The 20421-nt window shown below is 41.5% G+C and overlaps 1 protein-coding gene across 12 annotated transcripts in view; it reads left to right on the top strand.

Moving 5' to 3' along the window:
• Positions 1 to 20421, top strand: part of Zbtb20 (zinc finger and BTB domain containing 20) — a 760216-nt gene that overhangs the window by 657813 nt on the left and 81982 nt on the right. The gene's annotated exons all lie outside the window — the stretch shown is intronic.

Here is a 20421-nt window from a genome sequence, read left to right as displayed (position 1 = left end):
TCTAAATTAGAACCTGTGACTATGAAATGATTTTTTTCTCTATCCCAAGACATTTAGTCACTGGGTAAATATTTATTGAGGAGGTAAATGCAAAACACTGCACTGAGCCATCTGATTTGCTTGGGAACTAAATCTGTGATGTTAACCGCATCCACCGTGTAACCAAGTAAACCAGCCAGACAACACTCACAGTGTCAGAACTCTCTATTTGCAAGAAGCCCTTTGCTGTATAGATGAAGCCATTTGGAGCTGCTGAGTTCTGTTAATTCTCCCACTCTGCATGTGTGGTTCATATCAAGCTCCAGAAGCAGAGCACCAAGCCTCTGGTCACACTGTGTGCCCTGTTCTATCCTCAGCATGCCTGTTTATCATGAAGTTCTTCTCTAGGATGCTGTAGGCGATCGGCTCTGACATTTTCCCTGTGTTATCTTTCTTCTTTGATGCTGATCAGTTAAGCACTGGCATAGATTTCCTGAGTTCAGTAATGACACATCCCCAGGCCTTATTTGCAGTACAATCATCACATTGGTGCTGAAAGAATGTAAGCCTTTATATGGACACGATCTTAAGGAATACAAGGGTTTCTCAAAGATTCATCTATCTTTTCTTAATGATGTCAAACTATATTACCTTTTTCTCTCCCATTGGCAACTGGTAGGCACTCTCTGAGAGTTTCACCTCCAAGGGAATATTTGTGAAAGTTGTAAATTGCTCCACAGATTATGAAAACCTACAATATCTGTGGATAAATGTTGAAAGAAAAGGAAAAGGGAGCAGAAATGTTCAGGAGGAAAGAGACCCAGAAAAGGCTTAGAGATGACTTTGTTATTTACTGGACCGTCAATGATAGTTTCTAAATGCTTGTAAGCATATACAATAGTTGTAAGTATTGCTGGACAGTGCTGACACACACCTGTAATCCCAGCACTCAGGAGGTGGAGGCAGGTGAGTTTGAGGCCAGTCTGGTCTACAGAGTGAGTTCCAGGACAGCCAGGGCTACATAGAGAAACCCTGTCTTGAAAAACCAAAATAATAATAGTAACTCTGAATATTGAAAAATAAACGATCTATGTTTGCAAGAATGAAAAGTAATATACAGATATTCAGTAATGTAAATTTTAAAAGCTCATTAACAATTCGTAAAACATAGTCTTGTAACTTTAGGTTAGCAACATCCTTGTAACATAAGCACCTACAGCAGAACTACACTGTTTTCAAAACAAAAGGAAGGCAAACTCATTTGGTTGGACCCACTAAGCCTAGGAAAGTAAATTCTGGACTTTTCTCTTTTACCTTCTCCCCATCCCAATATTTGTTTTGTTTTGGTTTGTTTTTTTCCAACTTTCAATTTGAAAACGCATTTACCGTTGGAATTACTAACACACACACACAAAAAAAAAATGAAGTCTGGTATTTGATCACTTCTTAGATGTTACTTCTATTCAACCACATGAATTCAGATTAGAAAACCCATGAACATTTAGTAGGTGGAGAATAAGTTGCCATTAATATACATAGGCTGTAAAACTTTGTTGCAAACCTTAGCTATGTGTGTTACTAACATAGGTCCTTTCCCTTTTCATCATCTGCTTGATTCTTTTGTTCCTTCTTAATGGGATCTAGAGCTATCATTACTGTAAGGTATAGACGTACACATGGTTTGCTAACAAAAGCTACTGCATGCAGTTTAGATAAAGGAAAAATAAAGAAAGGACCAGATAACTCTAAAAGGTCAAACTAGTCATCTCAAACTGTTGGTACTTTAAGCCACTGGGCAAAAAGGCATCAAGAAGACTGGGCAGTTAAGGACACTTGCTATGAAGCACAGCAGCATGTGTATTCACACACACACAAATAAATAAATAAATATAAATAACAAGCATTGAATGATGTTTTAAAGCCACAAGAGTTGGTAGCAGACTTTTGGAAACAGGTAATCATGAGTTCAAATCTCAGATCTGCCACTTATGAGCCCTGTGACGAAGGTTAATTTACTTCTGAAGGTCCCTGATCTACATTTCTGTCACGCATATCAGGGCAGTGATTACTGCAGAGAAAGAACTGCATGGCATGGCTCAGGTAGTAGGGTGTAGTGACTACAGGTTTGAGAATATGTTAGCATTCTGGCCCTCCTGTGCCTGTGTTAGCATCATAATTGCCTCTAGTGTCTTGTGAGCAGGTGGTTATAAGTAAACCCCCAGTGGGTCAGGCTCATGGTCCTTTCAGGTCAACAGGACCAGGGACCTGTTACCAGACACCCTAATCTTTGTTCCTGACTCAGGGATTAGTTATCTTCCTTCACATATCCTAGTTTCCCTGAATAACTCTGGACTTAATACCCATGAATTTTGCTAAACATTGTGATACTATTTCTGTCATGGACCTTTAATGAATTGTATAAGTTTACAGCCCTGTGTGTAAAGTGGTTCTTTGCTTAAAGACTACTAAGACTTTCCCTCTCCTTCAACAGAATAAGGAAATTCATTTTCCCATTCTCAGGCTTTTTCATCTGTTTATAGACATTTATCAGATCCCTGCTTGACTTGACTATCTAAATAGAAAGCTTCATCTCAGTCTAATCCATTCTGAAGTTTCTCTAGTTTGTTTGTTTGTTTGTTTTTGGAGTATTTTATCCAGAAAGGGTCCCACACATGGATTGGCATTATCTTCTGCTAGAATTGTTGTGATTTAACTCCTCTTCCCCTGTCAAAATTACATTCTCAGTATACTCCAGGCTCCAAACAAAATGGTCTTAATATGAATGCAGTTGCATCTGAGCCAAGGTTCAGCTTAGAGACAGCTGGCAAAATGTTCAACAAACTGGACCAAAGAAAGAATCCTAACAAAAACATGATCTGTCTGGAGCAGAGTGAAAAACTTGCCTTACAGAAAAGCAAGAGGCTGACACCCCACACTAGCACACACACACACACACACACACACACTGTAGGAGAGCCTGATACACACACACTGTAGGGAGAACACACACACACACACACACACACACACACACACACACACACACACACACACACACACTGTAGGGAGAACCTGACTCACACACTGAAGGAGAGCATGCTAAGGCTGCAAAGCACTTTCCCAGCACCTTGTTCCTCTCCAACTGGCTCTTGGGCTTAGAGCACTAGAGGGCCCAGCACCATGGTGAGGTTGGACTCACTAGACTATATTGCAGTCCGAGGCTGGGGCTGCCAGACTGACAAGGGAGCAGGAATGTGGGACTAAAGAGCAAGCCTCTTCACTTTAGTATCTTCAACACAAAGATTTGAACTGGAAATGACTTGCTGAGAGTGGGAGGGGACCTACTGTTGAGGTATTTTGTGAACCCAAGGTCAACATCCTAGGGAGAAATCCCTCCAGGTAGTCAAGTGTACACAAAGGCAGCTCTGAGCCAAGGCCTTCTCAGTTTTGTGACACACCACCCTGGCCTTGGCACCACTGTCTTTAGAAAAAAACACAGTATTTGTCCAATGCTTCATAGAATATGTGGGCAAAGTATTTCACTCGATGTTTCTACTGTTTGTGAACTATCCTATGTATGAGGAAAACTAAATTATGTGTGCAAGTATAGCTGAAAATTGTGGAGTGGGGACTAAGAAACAAGTCTCATGATTCAGAGCCTTCTGTCCTTGCCATCCTGAAGATAACAAGGTCATTTCCAGACATTGTCCTGAGGTTAATCCGCTCTCTTGTAGATGACAGTAGGACTCATGAGGTCACCCTGAAGCTTGGCTTTTTTCAAATGCTAATGGCACAAACTTCCTTAAGCTCCTCAACTAGAGAGTGCTCAGTAAACCTCACACCAACCTTGAGTCTGGACACACAGACCATTAAAGAAGTTGTTAATTGGACCTTTTCTCATTGATTTGTTTTAGCTTCCTTTTCACATTGAAATAGGCTTCCCACTCCTTAATTCAAATGTGTCTCCATGTGATTTTAATAAACTATACCCTACATCTATCTCTCTGGGCCCTTCCCTTCCTCCCTGAACAATCCTGGTATGTTCTGAAAAGCTTTGCCAGGCAGATAATGGGTGAAGATCTTTGTATTTCGGCTCCCTGATCCATTACACTCCTGCCTTTCACCATCATGCAGAGCGTTCGTTGTTTTTTTGTTTTTTTTTTTCTAACAGAATAAATTAAATATGAAAGGGAAGGACTAATGTAATTCAAATAAACATGTTAATGACCCTATTTTTCCATTTGGTAACTAGACCGGATGTGGTGGAATGCCAGTTTTTTACTGAGCCTGTAATTTAAAACTTTGAACAAGGACACTTTTTTCCCCTTTTATTTCCATCCTCCATTCCCAACCTCTTTTATTCTTACAGACACTCCTTACTGTCCAATTAGTTTGGGAACATGAAAACTGTCCTCATTGCTGCCTGGAGTCGTGGGCGACCCCAGTGGTTTATCTCTGTGGGGTGGCTCGTGAGTCTGGAGTTTGACTGGTGATTAACCTGTCAGGGCTCTGTGCCTCTTCCAGGGCACAGGGAAGGAGGCCACTGGCAAACCATGCACCTCCTCAAAGGCCCTGCGGCCTGAATTTGCAGAGTGTACATGTGCGTGCTTGTGCTCTAGGCAGAACTTCAACATTGAGATGTGGGGACAGATGAGCTTTTAACCTGGGACCTAGCCATGCATTCCAACTACATTTTAGCAAGAGTTAGCTCCATGTCTTAAGAGCTTTTTATTACTCAAACTAAAACCCTAGCTAACTCGATATGCCCCCAAATAACCCCTATCCTCCACTACCTCCCCTCTCTCTCCTTTGTACCCAGAACAACCACTTTCCACAACACACACACCGAACATACACACACACACACACTGCATGAACACACTACACACACCACACATATACACACACACTACACACATGCACACACACACACACACACACAAACACACACAAACGCACACACGCACGCGCGGGCACGCACACACACACACACACACACACACACACACACACACACACACGCACAGCACTGGAAAGCTAACTGCAAAGTCTCTCCTGTCCCTCATGCCACAGATATGTTACCTTTCTGATGCAGTGAGCTCAGGAGCCTGAATTTTTCCACACTGTGCACATTTAATCTATTTCCCTCTCCCCCTGGAATGCACTGTCCCTTTGTCATGTTACAGGCTAGAACCCGTTATCTCTTGTTTCTTTTACTTTACTCACTTTCCAGTGTTTGAAGGGAAACTTTTTTTGATGTGAACATATTCTGGGAGGTTTTTTTTTTTTTTTTTTTTTTTTTTTTTTTTTTTTTTTTTTCCCCACTAACTGATGCTGGCTGGAGGAATGAAGGGGAGAGGAGGCTCTGGCCCGGTTACTTCCTGTTTGTTTTTGTTCTGGAGAATGCAGACCATCTGTGGCTCTCTGACGCTTTTCTTATGCAGCCACTGTTCTCATTCTGATAGTTAATGTTCTTAGTTTTTCTCAATTCCTCACTAAACAATTTCCTATTCCCCTTCCAAAAACTCCTAAGCCCCTCATTAAATCTTTCTTCCTGAAATTTCTTATCTTAATAGTACCTCTGCATACAGTTCTGTCCCCATTAAGGCCAGGATACAAATTAAGTAAATGATAATGGGAGAGAGGAAAATGGAGAGAGGGAGAGAGGAAGCCATAAATGAGAGGGGAGAAATTAGGCATGCTTCTTAAAATGGAGTCCGACAATTCTCAGACCCAGGTCCCAAATCCTAGCTAGAAAACACAATTGACTAGAGCCTGGCTTGTCAAGTGGAGGGGGCATTTTCTGGATCTAGTTGATGTCTGTGGAACTTGGATCTTCCTAAGCATGGCCTGAGAGAGTTCCTCCTAGGGTTACTTTTGTGGCTTCATAGAATGGTTGAGATTATCCTTTCTTATGGCAATCAAATGTCCTTTCTTATAGTTAGAATTTGTGGAGATCTATTTTTCTAAGAGATGCCCATAAACAAGTTCTGTATACTTCAGGATTTTTTTTTCATGCAATTTCACTATGCAAGGTCTCTAAGCAATCCACAACTCCATACCTTATGCAAGTCTGACTTCTGTGTGTGCCAGTTCACTCTGTGCCTTATGGAAATCTACCTCCATGTGTACACTAAAGGAGGCTGTTTTCTGAGTACCATCTTCATGTCAGATGTCATTGCAGTTTAGAACACAAGATTTCCCCCATTCATGTTTAAAAACAAAAATCAAAGGACACCCCCCCCCTTCTGTTCATAAGGTAGGATTAAAAAGCTAAATGAGTTCCAGGTTTCAGGCTCCCAGAATTAAGTTTCAGCCAGTTTGAGCCTAACATGTGTTCCCAACAGTCCACTGGAAAGGGAGTAGTAGTAGTCAGGGGCTGGCTGTGGGTGTCCTTCTGCCTGTTCCTGCCGGAGCCGTCAGCCAAGCACATACCATTTAATCAGTGATGTATTAAATTGGGCCTGGTGTAGTCAGCAATAGCTAGGCCAAAATCGATTGGCTATTTTTACAAAGAAAAAAGAGGGTAGAAAATTACTCTTTTAATCTGGGTAAATCAAATCGTGCCTGCTTGCCTTCCACCTGTAGCTAAGTTTGGCCAAGAGCTGTCAGTGCTTCCTTGTACTTCTTTTTTCATGCTACCACTTGGAGTGGGAGCACCAGGGTATCTTCAGAACTGAGTTTTCCCACTCACATGAGAAAAACTGTGTTCTCTTTCTCTCTGGGGTTTGGGGGGAACAGACCTCCTCTTTGCCCCTCTTAAAAGATTTGAATAAAAACGTAGTACATTCAGCCTCTTCTGCCTTTTAGTTTTTTCCCTGCCATGAAATCATATCTGACTGTGACATCACAGTGTGCTGCTCCAGGCTGCTGTGTGATGTATTAAGGCAAGGTCCTTAATTGGGTTAGCTGGGCGCACCAGGGGCACAGGGTGGTGGGTGAGCGCTGCTCTCCCAGTAGGCACTGCTCTAGGCAGTGTGAAAGAAACTGCCAAGCTAGGGAAGGGCTCTTCTCCCCAGGGACTATAAACTCCAGTGCTCTGTCTTCCTTTCATATATTACCAACCAATGAAATTAGTCTTTTAAAAAAGGGAAAATGTAAAGTGTGCTTTGTTTTTAATCTGCAAGAGAGTTGGGGGTGGGATTGCACTGGCAGGTTTGTTCTGTAGCATTGATTTGTGACCAACAAAGGAAATGTCTACTTATGAGACGCAAATCAATGCAACCAGACTGCGAAAGTGCAAACAGGGATGTGAGAAAATTATTCAATCGTTAGTCTTCTATGGAATTTAAAAACATAGTCTTTTAGTTGTTCTGAAACCCACCCACACCTACTGCCACTATCCAACAAAAAAAAAAATTGTAAATAGAAGTAGGGAGGACCTCGCATAATTTTAGGAAGAGGAGAAAGGTTATAAGATTCCTAAAAGATCAGCAGTGTTATGAATGAATTTCAGAACCCATTAAACGTGTCTTCAGATGCTGTGAATTTCCAGCTTTCGAGAAACTGGTAGACCAGTTTCTGCCCAGGCCTCTACTTTTGTGGGCAGCAGCTTTGGCTCCTGTGAACTCTGCTTATTCTAAAGTAACCCACTTTTAAAAAAATGAACAGAAGTTAACAAACATGCAAAAATGTAGACAAAAGGCTAAAAATTAGTTTATGAAATCGCCAATTTGGACAAGCTGGGAAAGAGACAAATGACATGAGTTGGCTGAAGGTATAAATTGTATCATAGCTGTGTAGTTTGACATTTTGAGAGTGCTAACAAGTGAATCTCTTGAGTGCTAACTTCCAACTAAGTTATACTGACAGAACTGATAGCTGGAGGTCAAATGTGGTTCCTTCTTCTCCCCATACCTGCACCCTAACATTGCTAGTTTGCTTAGAAATCCCATTTCCAGAGATAGCAAAAGGTAAATTCCAATGCTCTCCCTATCCTAACTCTTACAGATTGTGAATTGTGCCAATGTCCCCTTGGGGAAATAGAAGAAAAGATGGTCAGATGTTATATCACTGAACACTGATTATAATAGTTTCCTAGTGTCTTTATATCGGTAGGTGTCCAGACAGGCCAGAGTCCCATTTGAAGCCTTGGGAAACAGTGGAAGCCAGCAAAGTCCTTCTCCCTTGGCTACTTCTCCCTTTTCTGCTTCTGCTCCTCTGATAAAGTCAATCACTACTGACTCTCTCACCTGATCCAACAAAAGCACTCTTCCTTCCCTTCAACCTCATGTTCATCAGTTCCCTGAGGAAAGCAAGGGATTGAATGTAAGGGATCAGATACCTAGCAAATAAAGTAATTAAGGATGATTCATGCCCACTGAAAAAAACTATTCAATAAAAGCACATAATGGTTCAACTCTTGTTACACTCGTAATACTTCTCAATCCAATTCTGGCAGTGTGGACCTCTGACTTACACCCCAAATCAGAGTAAACAAGGACCTTCAAGTGTCCAAATGGGTCTCCACAAAGTATCCAACAAATCCTACTTTCAAAAGTAGTATCATCTTGAAGGTCTCGTTTACCTGATTTTCCACTCCAGCACAGTTTAGAGAATACACATATCAAAGGAAGTTGGGAGGAAATGGTTCTGAAAAGCTTGAGACAGTAATGACAAGTGGCTTTGGCGATGGAAAATGTACTATGTCCAGTTCAGTCTGTAGCAGCTAGTTGAACTGGCAAGTTCTCCAGAGAAACAGGAAAATCTATCTCTGACAATCAGGAATGATGTGTATTCACAAGGATGACCCTTCATCATAAGAAAAATTTAAGTGGTACCCGAATACTCCAACAAGGACAGGAATATCTGAAGGGTCTCTGTTTTTATAAAAGTTCAGAATGTGTGATACTGCTTATAGTTTATGTCATTAAAATTTAGATGGAGCATTTTATACTTACATCACCTCTATTTGGTAATTTTTTAAATTTGGAAAATGTAGAAATGGTTTTGTGGTGGCATTAAAGACCAGGCTAGCCAAAAATGCTCAGTGTAGACACCTTGGAAGGATGTTTACTCTTGAATATTTAAGTACAGGTCTCTGGCACTAACATCTCTCCTTTCCATTGACCTTAGTTCTGTACTGTATGTTGTCATCTGGGGTATGGCACAACTGCTCATATTTAGCTGGTTTGCTCTGTTAATGTGTCATTATAACTGACCAGAAACATGGTACAGAGAGTTGTTTGTGTATGTGTATTTTTTTTCTTTGCTTATGCAACTTGCAGCAGAAAATGTTCTTGAGACCAGATGGTAAAGAACAGTCAACTGAAAGTTCTACTCTGCAGATGTATTGATGTTTCGTGTCCTCTTGAAGCCAGTTCAAATACATTTGTGAATTCAGGTCTTGGTTTTAGTAACCCTTGCACTTCTGCTAGATCATGTTCAGCTGGCAAGGAAAAGGGATAGAATATTCAGTTTCATGATCTGTGAAGCCAGCTGAACAATGAAGCAGCAGTTCCACGGCCTTATAGTTCAGCCTTCAACCAGATGAAAGTTTATCACAGGTCATTTTGGACACAGTAGGTCACTAGGCTACAGTGATCACCTTGTGTTTGTGACCAAACCTATTTTCATCGTGGGTGTTTAAAAAACAATGTACTTTCTTAATTCTCTGCTTATTTTTTTTATTCTATTTATCCAGCGTTCAACTTGGCATGTAAGTTTTTGTTGGGGTGATGGTGGTGGTGGTGATGGTGGTGGTGGTGGTGGTGGTTGTTGTTGTTTTTTAATCTGCTCAGCAATTTGGAACTTTGCTTGGAACACAGATGAGTTAAGATAAAAAGCTGTTTTTCAAAAAATGCCTCTAGTAAGTAAAAATGAAGATACTATATCTGAATGAATGTGGAAAGTTGTCCCTCTGTATATTTTTAAAGCTTCTCAAAACCATCCCCAGTTCTCAGCCAAATGCAGCCTACCCAGATTGTCTTTAGGAAAGTAGCAATTCACAGAGATTTGCAGTAAGCTGCATATCAAACCACACTCTCATTTCAGTCCCTGCTCATAGCTCCACCATTTTAGAATATGGTGAGAGATGCCAGAGACCTACCATCTGTTTAATGGGCTAATTATGTTTAGCACATGCCTACTTCACAGTAATACCATGAGTGAGGTTGCCAAACATCATACAAATGTATATGTTTGTATATATTGATATATAAATACACACATAAATAAAGCCGTATACATATATAGTAGCATTCAGCATTTCTGTGCCTTATTCCATGTTTTCCTTCCAAGATATATAATAGCCTTCACTTAAGCCTAGCTGGGCATTGTGAGACTTTGTAATGATGTATGGTGGGTGGCTCAGACTGAGAGGGATGGTGATTGAGATACTTGAGGAGGTAATGTGTGTGTGTGTGTGTGTGTGTGTGTGTGTGTGTGTGTGTGTGTGTGTGTGTGTGTGTGTGTACACCTCTGTCTTTTCCCTGTTTTATCTGTACTCCATATTCTCCCTCTTAAAATCTTAACTTACCTCCATAGTCAATGCAGCCAAACTTCATGACACTGTTTCTGTACCTAATGTTTTAGCTCCTCCTTTTTAGAAACTGAGAATTATTCTGCTTTACTGAATCCCTTAAGCATACAGCTACATCTTTTCTCTTAGGTACTATATCTTCTATATTGAGTCTGTTGTTAAAGCTGGCATTTTTTGTTTTTTCCCCTTTCATGATGATTGTGTAGCCCTTGACAATGTTTCTGGTGGTCTCAGAACACCTCCTAGGAGTGTGGTCTCGGGGACTCTCCTCACTACAAGAGCTAGTTGTCAGGTGCTAGCCAAGGAAGTAATAACTGGGTCCCAATTAGGGTCAGCCTTATCTGCTTCTCAGAAATGAGGCTTACAGTCAGTGTCCAGAGGGTTCTGAGTAGTAAGAGAGAGGCAGGCAGAGGGCATTCTAGGTGAAGGGAATGAAAGCAGCAATGAATAGGACAGAAATGGAAAGGAGCGAGTCATGGGTAACCAGAGTGCCTGGTCAGGATATGATATAAGTGCTGGGTGCTGGGCTTTCTGTGTGGCTCCTTTGTCTCTGTAAGGCTAGCTCTGCAAGCTCTGGACCTGCTTGGCTTGGAGGATGCATTGGCCTGAGAACTATTGGGAGAAATATCCATGTCTGCATACCAGACTATAAACCCAGTGTGTAGCGTTCATTTTGTAAGAGAGAAAAGATCCCAACATAGGAGACTATCGTGGATACATTTCATTTTGTCTCTCCTAAGATGGAAGTGTCTTTTTAAAGCTTCCTGCACCCCGAGAGTAGTAGACTGTTTTACTATATAGCGTTAACTAGAGTAAATTCTTCAAACAGAGCTGTTTTGTCTTATTTGTTTTGCTTTTGCAGATTTATGCTTACCAGGAATTTTTATAAACAAGTTAGAAGGAGGAGAAATAGCCAAGATGTAAATAGTCCAATCAGATAAGCTTGCATGAGCTTGGTGGGGGCTTTAAGGGGGATGGAGGCTCTTCATCAGTACCAGAATGATCATTTTCACCTTAGGCACCAGTCTGATGTGAGAGGAGACACTGACAAAGAAAGGCAGAGATATTACTTGTATTTTCCCTTGGGTAAATGAAAAATAATTACCTGGGTATATATTCTGTGGCTTCTTGAGCTGAACAACACAACAAGTTATGGACACTGATCAAAAGACAGCAATGTTTATCTAAATAGGAAGGGGAAATGTCCCTTCATCATTCTTCCTGTAGAATCATCAAATGCTATAACAGGAAGGAAGCCTAAGAGCCAGCCCTCCTAACACCCCTGCTTTGCATGGAGGACTATGCATTCAGTGCCTCACCTATGATCTACAAGAGCTTAGACACAGATAGGGATCCAAAATCTTCAGGGAGCGTTCAGTCAAATCACCCTGTAGTTTCTTCAGTTCCTCTGACATCACTTTAGAGAATTCTAACTTGGCTTCTTCTAGCAACACTGCTTTTTTGAATCTTGATTACCAACTGGCTTTGCAATTAATTGCTTTGGAGAAGTTTATTTTATAATAATTAATTGCTGGTTTCCTATAAATTAATATATTAGTTAAGATGGGCTCTCAGATGTATCCTAAATATTACACAAATATTGAGAAGCTTACCAGATGGACATCTACATCCTTTTGTATGATGGCTAGAATACCTGTAAGACTGTCTTGAAACATATTAGACTTTTCAAATTTCTAGAGCTACAGACATTTGTTGGGAGGTACAAATAGTATGGTGAGAGTTTCTCATTTGCAGTGTGTGAGTTGTGCCTAAGATGTGTCTAAACTGCTGTGCCTTTGTAAGGAAGTAATTCCCACTATCATCAGTGTCCCCAGTTCCTATCATCATACCAGTTACTACAAATGGATTGCCTATCAGTCTCAAAACTACTTAGTGTTTTGCTGATGTTTTGTTCAGTATAGAAGAGAAAGAACATGGCAAGTGTCTGGCATAGCCCAGCTCCCTTTCGTGGATAAAAAGTCCATCACTGACAGCTGACATTCAATAAATGGTTGTTGAAAGGGGCAGGAAAAAGTACCCAAAAAAACCTTTCAGAATCATTTGGAAATATTAGTTCCAAGCTTCTGATACAATGCTGTGTGGTTTGTTGCCCACATATGGTTATTATGATCTACTTGTCAGCAATGATCCAGAAATACTTCACTGTTGCAATGCAAAGTAACATCATAATCCATTTTTACACTGTAAATGTGTGTGGCCCATAAAGTCCTTGCTCAGATGCCAGCCTCACCACTGTGAAGGAGCTGGCTGACACAGTGCCCTGAAATCTCAGGTAAGTATAGTCATCTCACACAGGCATGGGTTGAGCCTGGTGCTTGAAGCCAAGAGGAGAGGAAAAGCCCTGCTATTCCCTAAGTAGGAACCATTTGGCAATGTTCACAACAGTTAGAGGGAATAGCCTTTTGTGAAGAAAATTGTGGTGTCTCAAGGCTGTTTTATTAAAATATTTAGTCCACCAGCATACCAATTTTAAGAATAATTTAATTCACAAAGCCTATGAAATAAACAGAAGAGTCTAGCCTCTGCAGCTGCGTCCCACCACTGTGATCCTACTGTGATGCAGGGTGATTCAGTGGTCAAGATCCCTCCCCACTGCTCTGCATTTGGATATTTGTGAAGGGAAAAAAAAACTAGAACTCATTTCCTTTAATATCCATATGGCATGTAGCAAAACCCCCAGAGAATACTAATCAGGAGTTTTTTGGTCAGCTCTAGCCAGATGTTCAGGTAGCAATAATAGAGATCTCCTTCCTCTTATTTTCTTTTCTATGTGTTTTCTTCTTCAATTCAACACTTTCCTGCTTTTATGGATTAGGAACAGTCCTAAAAGAAGTAAGCAAAGTTTATCCAATTTGCAGGAACACACATTACCTTGACAGGTGACTATCTCATTGTGCCTATGCTACTGAAGAGCATGTAGAATAGCCAGGTGCTAGTCCTCTAAGCGTTGCATTTGAACTAGTCTATCCACTGTTTCATACTGATGAACAGTCAAAAGAAAGAAGAAAGTTTTCCTCCTGTGGGCCTCCCCCAAATGAGTGGCAGGATGTAAGTTCTCTGTCTGTAATTTTCCATAAAGTTTTCCATAATATCTGGGGGTGCTGACTCCTGGGGGTGCATGATTTAAAATTAGGTCCTGGCTGTGATTTCCCATAAGAGGAAAACATGAGGCAGTGAAGAAATACAGACATAGATATCTTTGTAATATTTTTCCTCATAAATATTTTAACTCACTAGCAAGACCCCGTTTGATCCTCAATCAAATGAGTGATTTAAAGAAAAGAAATTATCTTTGGGGGCTGGGGAGATGGCTCATTTAGTAAGATTCCTTGCTTTGCAATCATGAGGACTTGAGTTCAGAACCCCAATACCCACATAAAATGCTGGACATGGCTGCATGCACCTGTAATCCCAGCACTGGGGTAAAGAGAGGGAGATCTGCAGGGCTCACTAACCATCCAGTCTTGCCAGATGGTGAAGTTCTAGTTCATAGAGAGACCCTTTCTCAGGAATAAGGCAGAGACAGTGACATAGGAGCAGACAGGACATCCTTTTCTGGCTTTCACATGTGGGTACCACCACAGATGAGAAACACACACACACACACACACACACACAGAGAGAGAGAGAGAGAGAGAGAGAGAGAGAGAGAGAGAGAGAGAGAGAGAGAACTTACCTTTGTGATCTTTTTAAATCATGTTTTCAGCCTTTCCTATCACTGGTCTTTTGATTAATCATCTTAACAGGTGGCTGGGAGGAAATCACGTGTGGAAAGTCCTCCTAGCTTATGGCAGACCAGAGCTCATGAGAGAAATGCATGCAGTTACCCCCACACCCACACACATACACAAAGAGAGAAGTTTAGGGACAGTGTGTAATGCAATATGTCCTGCATGGGGAGACACTAAAGCCATGCTTTCAGTTCCTTTTCCCTCCCTAGAAATGTATGCAGTAAACAGAGCCAAGAAACTTTGGAATATACTCTGGTGAAACATAAAGGAGATGAGAAAAAGCCCTTTGAAACTCCAATTTAACAGAGCACACTAGCAGCCACTACAGTGAAATAACTGCCTCTTTTGTCCTTTGGGTTTGATGTTTCTGTACACTAGGAAAGAGTTAGAGAATATATCTGCCTTGTGTGTTTGGAGCCCTTGGCTGTTTCAAATACTTTTCAAGATGAATGCTTGTTTCCTATATTTCCTTAAACAAGTTCAGTTAAACATATTGGTTATCCCACGATGCATGATTATTCAATATATTACAAAATATGGGAAAATCAATTGGGCTGTCCGTCCCCTTTCGCCCTTGGCCTCCTCCTGTTTGTCACACTGTGTGAGGAATTGAGAATGTGTGTGCATATGTGCATGCATGTGTATGAGTGTGTCTGGGAGGTAGACAGATTCCCTACCTGGAAATGGCTTGCTATTATTAGATGTTCAGTTACCAGGGGTTATGTAAGACAATTGAAGCTCTGTTTTTTAACAGAGACATGATTCATGCTGCTTGTAGTAACAGTAACCACCTCCAAGCGAGACAGAAACCAGACACAGACAAAGGCTGGAGAAATCAATGCCGACTCCGTGCAGCCATTCTCCTGATACCTCTGCCTTTCAATCAGGGCACTTAGGTTATCAGGAAAGGAGGCTCCTGCTAATTCTGGATCCTTTCTGTCTCCTGGGACTGCCAGATAAATTCATGTGTCTGGAACTAGGTACAGGAAAAACCAGGCTTCAGGAGCAGTGACATCCAACCTTCCTCCCTAGGATTCAGACACACCTGGTATTCAGGAACGAACCCGAACCTGTTCGAAGCACAGGACTCTCCAGGCCTTTGATTTAGAAAGCTTGGAAGTAGAGTGTTGGTCTCACCCACTCTCAGAACTTCCCTCAGGTGGTGATTTCAGCATGCCAGGGGAACAAAGTGGAATGGTATTCGAGTTAGTACTCCTTTATTACAGTGCCTCCCCAAACTCCAGCAGACACAGGCTGGCTTCTCAGCTGTCACACAGACTCAAGACCCTTCCCGGGTTCCTCCAGATTGCACCAACTCCACAGTGCCCATAAATTTGCAGGTCACCTTCACAACTGTGTGGGACAGGCAGTGCATCTCAATACCACCTTTCAGGTGGGAACCAGCTCAGTGTTTAATGGTAGCGTTCTTTGTCCATGATTTTATACATACATACATACATACATACATACATACATACATACATACATACATACATTTATAGCTAGGAAAAGTTGGTGACCTGACCAGGGTCATGCAGATCCACTTTCAGATGCAGAGAGAATGTGCAGATCTGGTTCTCAGTCTGGGACTCTCCTTTTCAAGTTTGCTACAAAGTTTGTTGATAACCTGGACATTTTTTAGGAAAGTTAAAAAATAAAATAAAAAGAATTTTCTGCTGAAAATCTTGTTTTAGAATACATTTATTTGCCAGGCACTGAAATGCCTCCCCTTCCCTCCTCTCTTCCCTACCCCAGGCCTTAAGCATCTCATTTGTGTGAATCATGATGGGAGCTTACTCTTAAAGAAAGTATCATGTACCAGGTGTTGGTGGTGCACGCCTTTAATCCCAGCACTCAGGAGGCAGAGGCAGGTGAATTTCTGTGAGCTCGAGGCCAGCCTGGTCTACAGAGAGAGTTCATGGACAGTTGGGGATACACAGAGAAACCTTGTCTTGAAAAACCAGAAAGAAGAAAGAGAGGGAGAGGAGGGAGGGAGGGAGGGAGGGAGGGAGGGAGGGAGGGAGGGAGGGAGGGAGGGAGGGGGGTAGGTACCATGAGACCCATTCCTGTGTCTACCCCAGTGAAATAGAGTATCCCCAGCAGTGTCTTCCTGTCCCTACCAGTGATATCCCATAAAGATGTGGACATCTTAGGCTTCACCCAGACCCTGGAAACAAATCACTTTTGCTACAAAAAGAAGCTGATTCCTCACTGCAGAAAGCCTCCCTGACTTAGACAGTAGCAGGCCTGCACCAGCTTCACATCTGTCGGGTGTGAAGCTGCCCTTACACTGTGTGTAAGCCACACAGAAAGACAACTTGGAGTGTAGAAATGACAGAACTGTCTAGCCGTATAGTCTCATCAAGCCAGTACAGTAGTCCCCCACAATAGAATTTCATGTTATAAAACACTGTTATTGATTACTAGTAATGATCACCATCGTGATTTACTCTTAAGACTATTAACTGTGAACGATACAAAATTTCATAAATGTTTCTGCTATTTCACATGCTCTCTACCTTTTTTAATGTAAAACATAAGTAAACATTCTTATTTATAAAATAATTTTTAATTTAATTCTGTATAGCAATTTTTAATAGAGGAAGAAAGTGAAATACTACACAGACAATATCTAAAGTCCACTTAGTCTTCATATAAGTTATGAAAGTCATCTGTTCCCACAGTTTTTTATGGAAGAAAGCAGTACTCTTCCTGCACACAGGCAAACTCCCTGTTCATGCACCCAGTCTCAGCACAAACTCACTATTAGGAAATAGGTTAAGTCTCTACCCAGATAACATCTAATCTGCAGAACTCAAAGCCCTTTGCTATTTGGTTGCTCTGCACTGGCCTGGGAAGACCTCCCCAGGGCTATCTGTGTGGTGGCAGTAACCAGCTTTATGGGAAGACAGAACTCACTGTTTGGGGCTGCCAAGCTGCCTTAGCTTACACAACACAATGTGTCTCCCGACTGACTGGAGATAGAGGCTACTATATGGGTGAAAAGTGGCAGAGAATTCTAGAGACATTTGTTGCATGGCCTGATGGTGTCTTTTATTTTCATCAGGTTACCATGATTTAATGGTCATGAATAGAAATTTTCCTTGGTATAAAAGCATGTCCCAGGGCTTCCCTTCACAGTTTGTTTGGTGTTCTTTATTTTTTTTCTATCTCCCTGTTTGATATCAACTAAGGCAGTGTCTCACTTATAGCTAATAGGGCAGCCTTTGCTTTTGTAGATCTTTTTCAAAAACCTGAGACACACAGTGGCATTTGTAGAAGCAACAGCAATAATAGTGGATGGTGTATCTTTACAAAGTATCATACATTCTACCTGGGCCTATATGCTCATAAACAGTCCCCTACAGAAGTCAGATCAGGCCTCCAATAGCTATGACAACCAATAACATGGCTGTAACATCCTAATGTGTGCAGAGGCCTGCAGTAGGTGATGATGTTTCAGTAAACTATGAGGAGGCCTATTCCCTACACAACTGACACACTTCCAAATGATACAGAAAGCAGACAGAAAACAATAACTATTTATCTAGCTGCTAAATCAATGTCAGAGGTCAATATCGGGCAAGGCATTTCTCACAACAAGGTTTTGTAAGGAATATGTAACTTCTTACAGGCCTTGAATGGGAAGAAAGCTCTGCTATGAAAGGAAAGGTGACAAAGATGGTATACTGTTATTTCCAAAGTGATGTGTTCAGAAGCTTAGGGACACAAATGTGATTCTCTCTCTGACCCTTTAAAAGTTAACAGGTTAATACTAAATGGAGTATTAACAGAAAGACTCTGTTTTATAGGCACTCAATAACTTTCATCATAGGGAGAGAGAGAGAGAGAGAGAGAGAGAGAGAGAGAGAGAGAGAGAGAGAGAGAGAGAGAGAGAGAGAGGAGAAGGAAAGGAAAGGAAAGGAAAGGAAAGGAAAGAAAAGAAAAGGAAAAGAAAAAGCTCTCCCCTGGTTTTCCTTGGGCATTTTCTTAGGTGAAATAATTCCATTAATCCAATAAGCTTGGGCAAATATGGGTTCCTCAACACCTGTCTCTGTGTATATGGTGAGCATACAAGAGGGAACAAAGCATGTAGGGCTTCCTAAATTTATTTGACCAAAACATTTTTAAGATTTTTTAAAGTCATTTGTGTGTGTGTCCTTATGCCGCGTTGGGGGCTGGGTGGAGATGGCATAAGCAGGAGTGGAGGTCAGGCTTGTGGGATCCTCCTCAGAGTTAGCAGAAATTGTCTTCACAAACTGAGCCATTACACCAGCCCAACTTTTAATTTTAAAAACTAGTTAATTTATGTGTATGAGAGCTTAGACTGCATGTATTTCCAAGCACCGTGTGTGTGCCTGGTGCCAGCAGAAGTCAGAAGGGAGTGTGGATCCCCTGGAACTGAAGCTCCAAATGGCTGTGATTGGACTTGTGGAGTCTGGGGCTTGAACTAGGGATCTCTGGAAGAGCAGCCAGTGCTCCCTTTCTTTTCCCTCCACCGACCTATTTCTTCTTATGATGGTTTTTAAGGTACTAGTATCCGATAAACTCACTTTGAGATATACCAGGATTTGAAGGTCCAGAGTTGAAAATCAAGTGAGAAATTATGTTGTGATGAAGCCAGGAGGCACAAGAAGTGAGGACTGGAGGGGAGGGCCTAGGAGGGGAGAATCAAGTGTGGGGAAGAAAGCCAGAGGTGATTAAAGGAGACTAAAGTCTGTAAACCTAGCATTCTGTGGGGCAGCATCGGAGCCATGCTTGTCAACTGAGAAAGAAAACAGAGTATGAGCAGGATATGACAAAAGTTAGATATACTAAGGTTTGCACGTGGAAACAATAGGCAGAGTCGGAGGCCCAAGATGGGAGCAGGTAGAGGGGGCCTTGTGCCAAGGGCAGCAACTAGCAACAAGCAGTAGTCTGGATTCATGTGTTGAAGAAATTAAGGGGATGCTATACACATAAAAGTTGAGAAGAGGGGCTGGAGAGATGGCTCAGAGGTTAAGAGCACTGGCTGTTTGTTCTTCCAGAGGTCCTGAGTTCAATTCCCAGCAACTACATGGTGGCTCACAACCATCTATAATGAGATCTGGTGCCCTCTTCTGGCATATGGGAATGGAGGCAGAATACTGTATACATAATAAATAAATAAACCTTTAAAAAAAAAAAAGAAAAGAAAAGTTGAAGAGGACAGGAAACCTGAAGGTTACTAAGACAAAACTCAATGATCAGTGATGGGCTGAGGTCAAACTGAACAAAGATGCCAAGTGAAAAACAGCAGGGATCAGAGATTAATATTTGAAAAGTAGGCTCTTTACACATTAAGAATGGTGAATTTAAAGCTAGGATTGGAAGAGTTGAAGTGACATGTGAGACCTCAAAAGAGTAATTTAAAGAGAGGATAAGGGCCAAGTAGTAACTGAAGAATGATAATGAAGGTCTGGGGAACAGAAGTGGTGGGTCAGAGTATAGCTCAGTGGCAGAGCAAATGCCTAGCATGCCAGAGGCCTCTAGTTCAGTCCCCAGTATGGGGGTCAGGGGTAGTGGTGGTGATTTAGATTCAAGTATTAATGTAGGGAGGGCATGAATCAAGTGTAGCGGATTTTAAGAAGTATAAAAGGTTCAAAAGAAGGCAATAGAAACCCACGATGGGGTTTCTAACAAAAGCCTGTGATGAGGACCCCAGATGACAGGACAGGAATGAAGGCAGGAGGTCAGTGGGTTAGTGATTACAAGCTGCTACAGGCCACCCTCAGGGCAGTGTGATTAAAACCTGATGTTACATCCTTCTCTGCTCCTAACTTCATGCCCTATGGCAAATAACTATGTCTTTCCTCAGCGACCTCAGCTGCCTTGTCTATGTATAAAATACTGTGAGGAGTAATTATAAGACATTAAGTTAAACAGTGAATGAAAAGGTGTGTTTACCACGTGATTAGCATTTAGTTTGTGATAGCCAAAATTGTCACCAAGGTGAGGGAACAGAACAAAGAAAGTAAAATTCTCTTAGAGTGTGTTATCTGGGGCAAAGCTACTGTGATGTTTCCTAGTACCTGTTTTTCCAGAAAAGTGTAATGGTTAGTACAGGAAATATAATACAAGCAACAAAGTATAAAAGACTGATGTACCAGGAAACATTCTGGTCAAAAACAATGCATCTGTTATATCTTTATTTCAGAATTTAGAGACCTTAAAGTCACCAGGGCCTGTGAC

This window comes from Cricetulus griseus, chromosome 4 (genome assembly GCF_003668045.3).
Source record: "Cricetulus griseus strain 17A/GY chromosome 4, alternate assembly CriGri-PICRH-1.0, whole genome shotgun sequence".
NCBI classification, from domain to species: domain Eukaryota; kingdom Metazoa; phylum Chordata; class Mammalia; order Rodentia; family Cricetidae; genus Cricetulus; species Cricetulus griseus.
The sequence above is the reverse complement of the archived record's forward strand: the minus strand, read 5'-3'. Positions and strand labels throughout refer to the sequence as shown.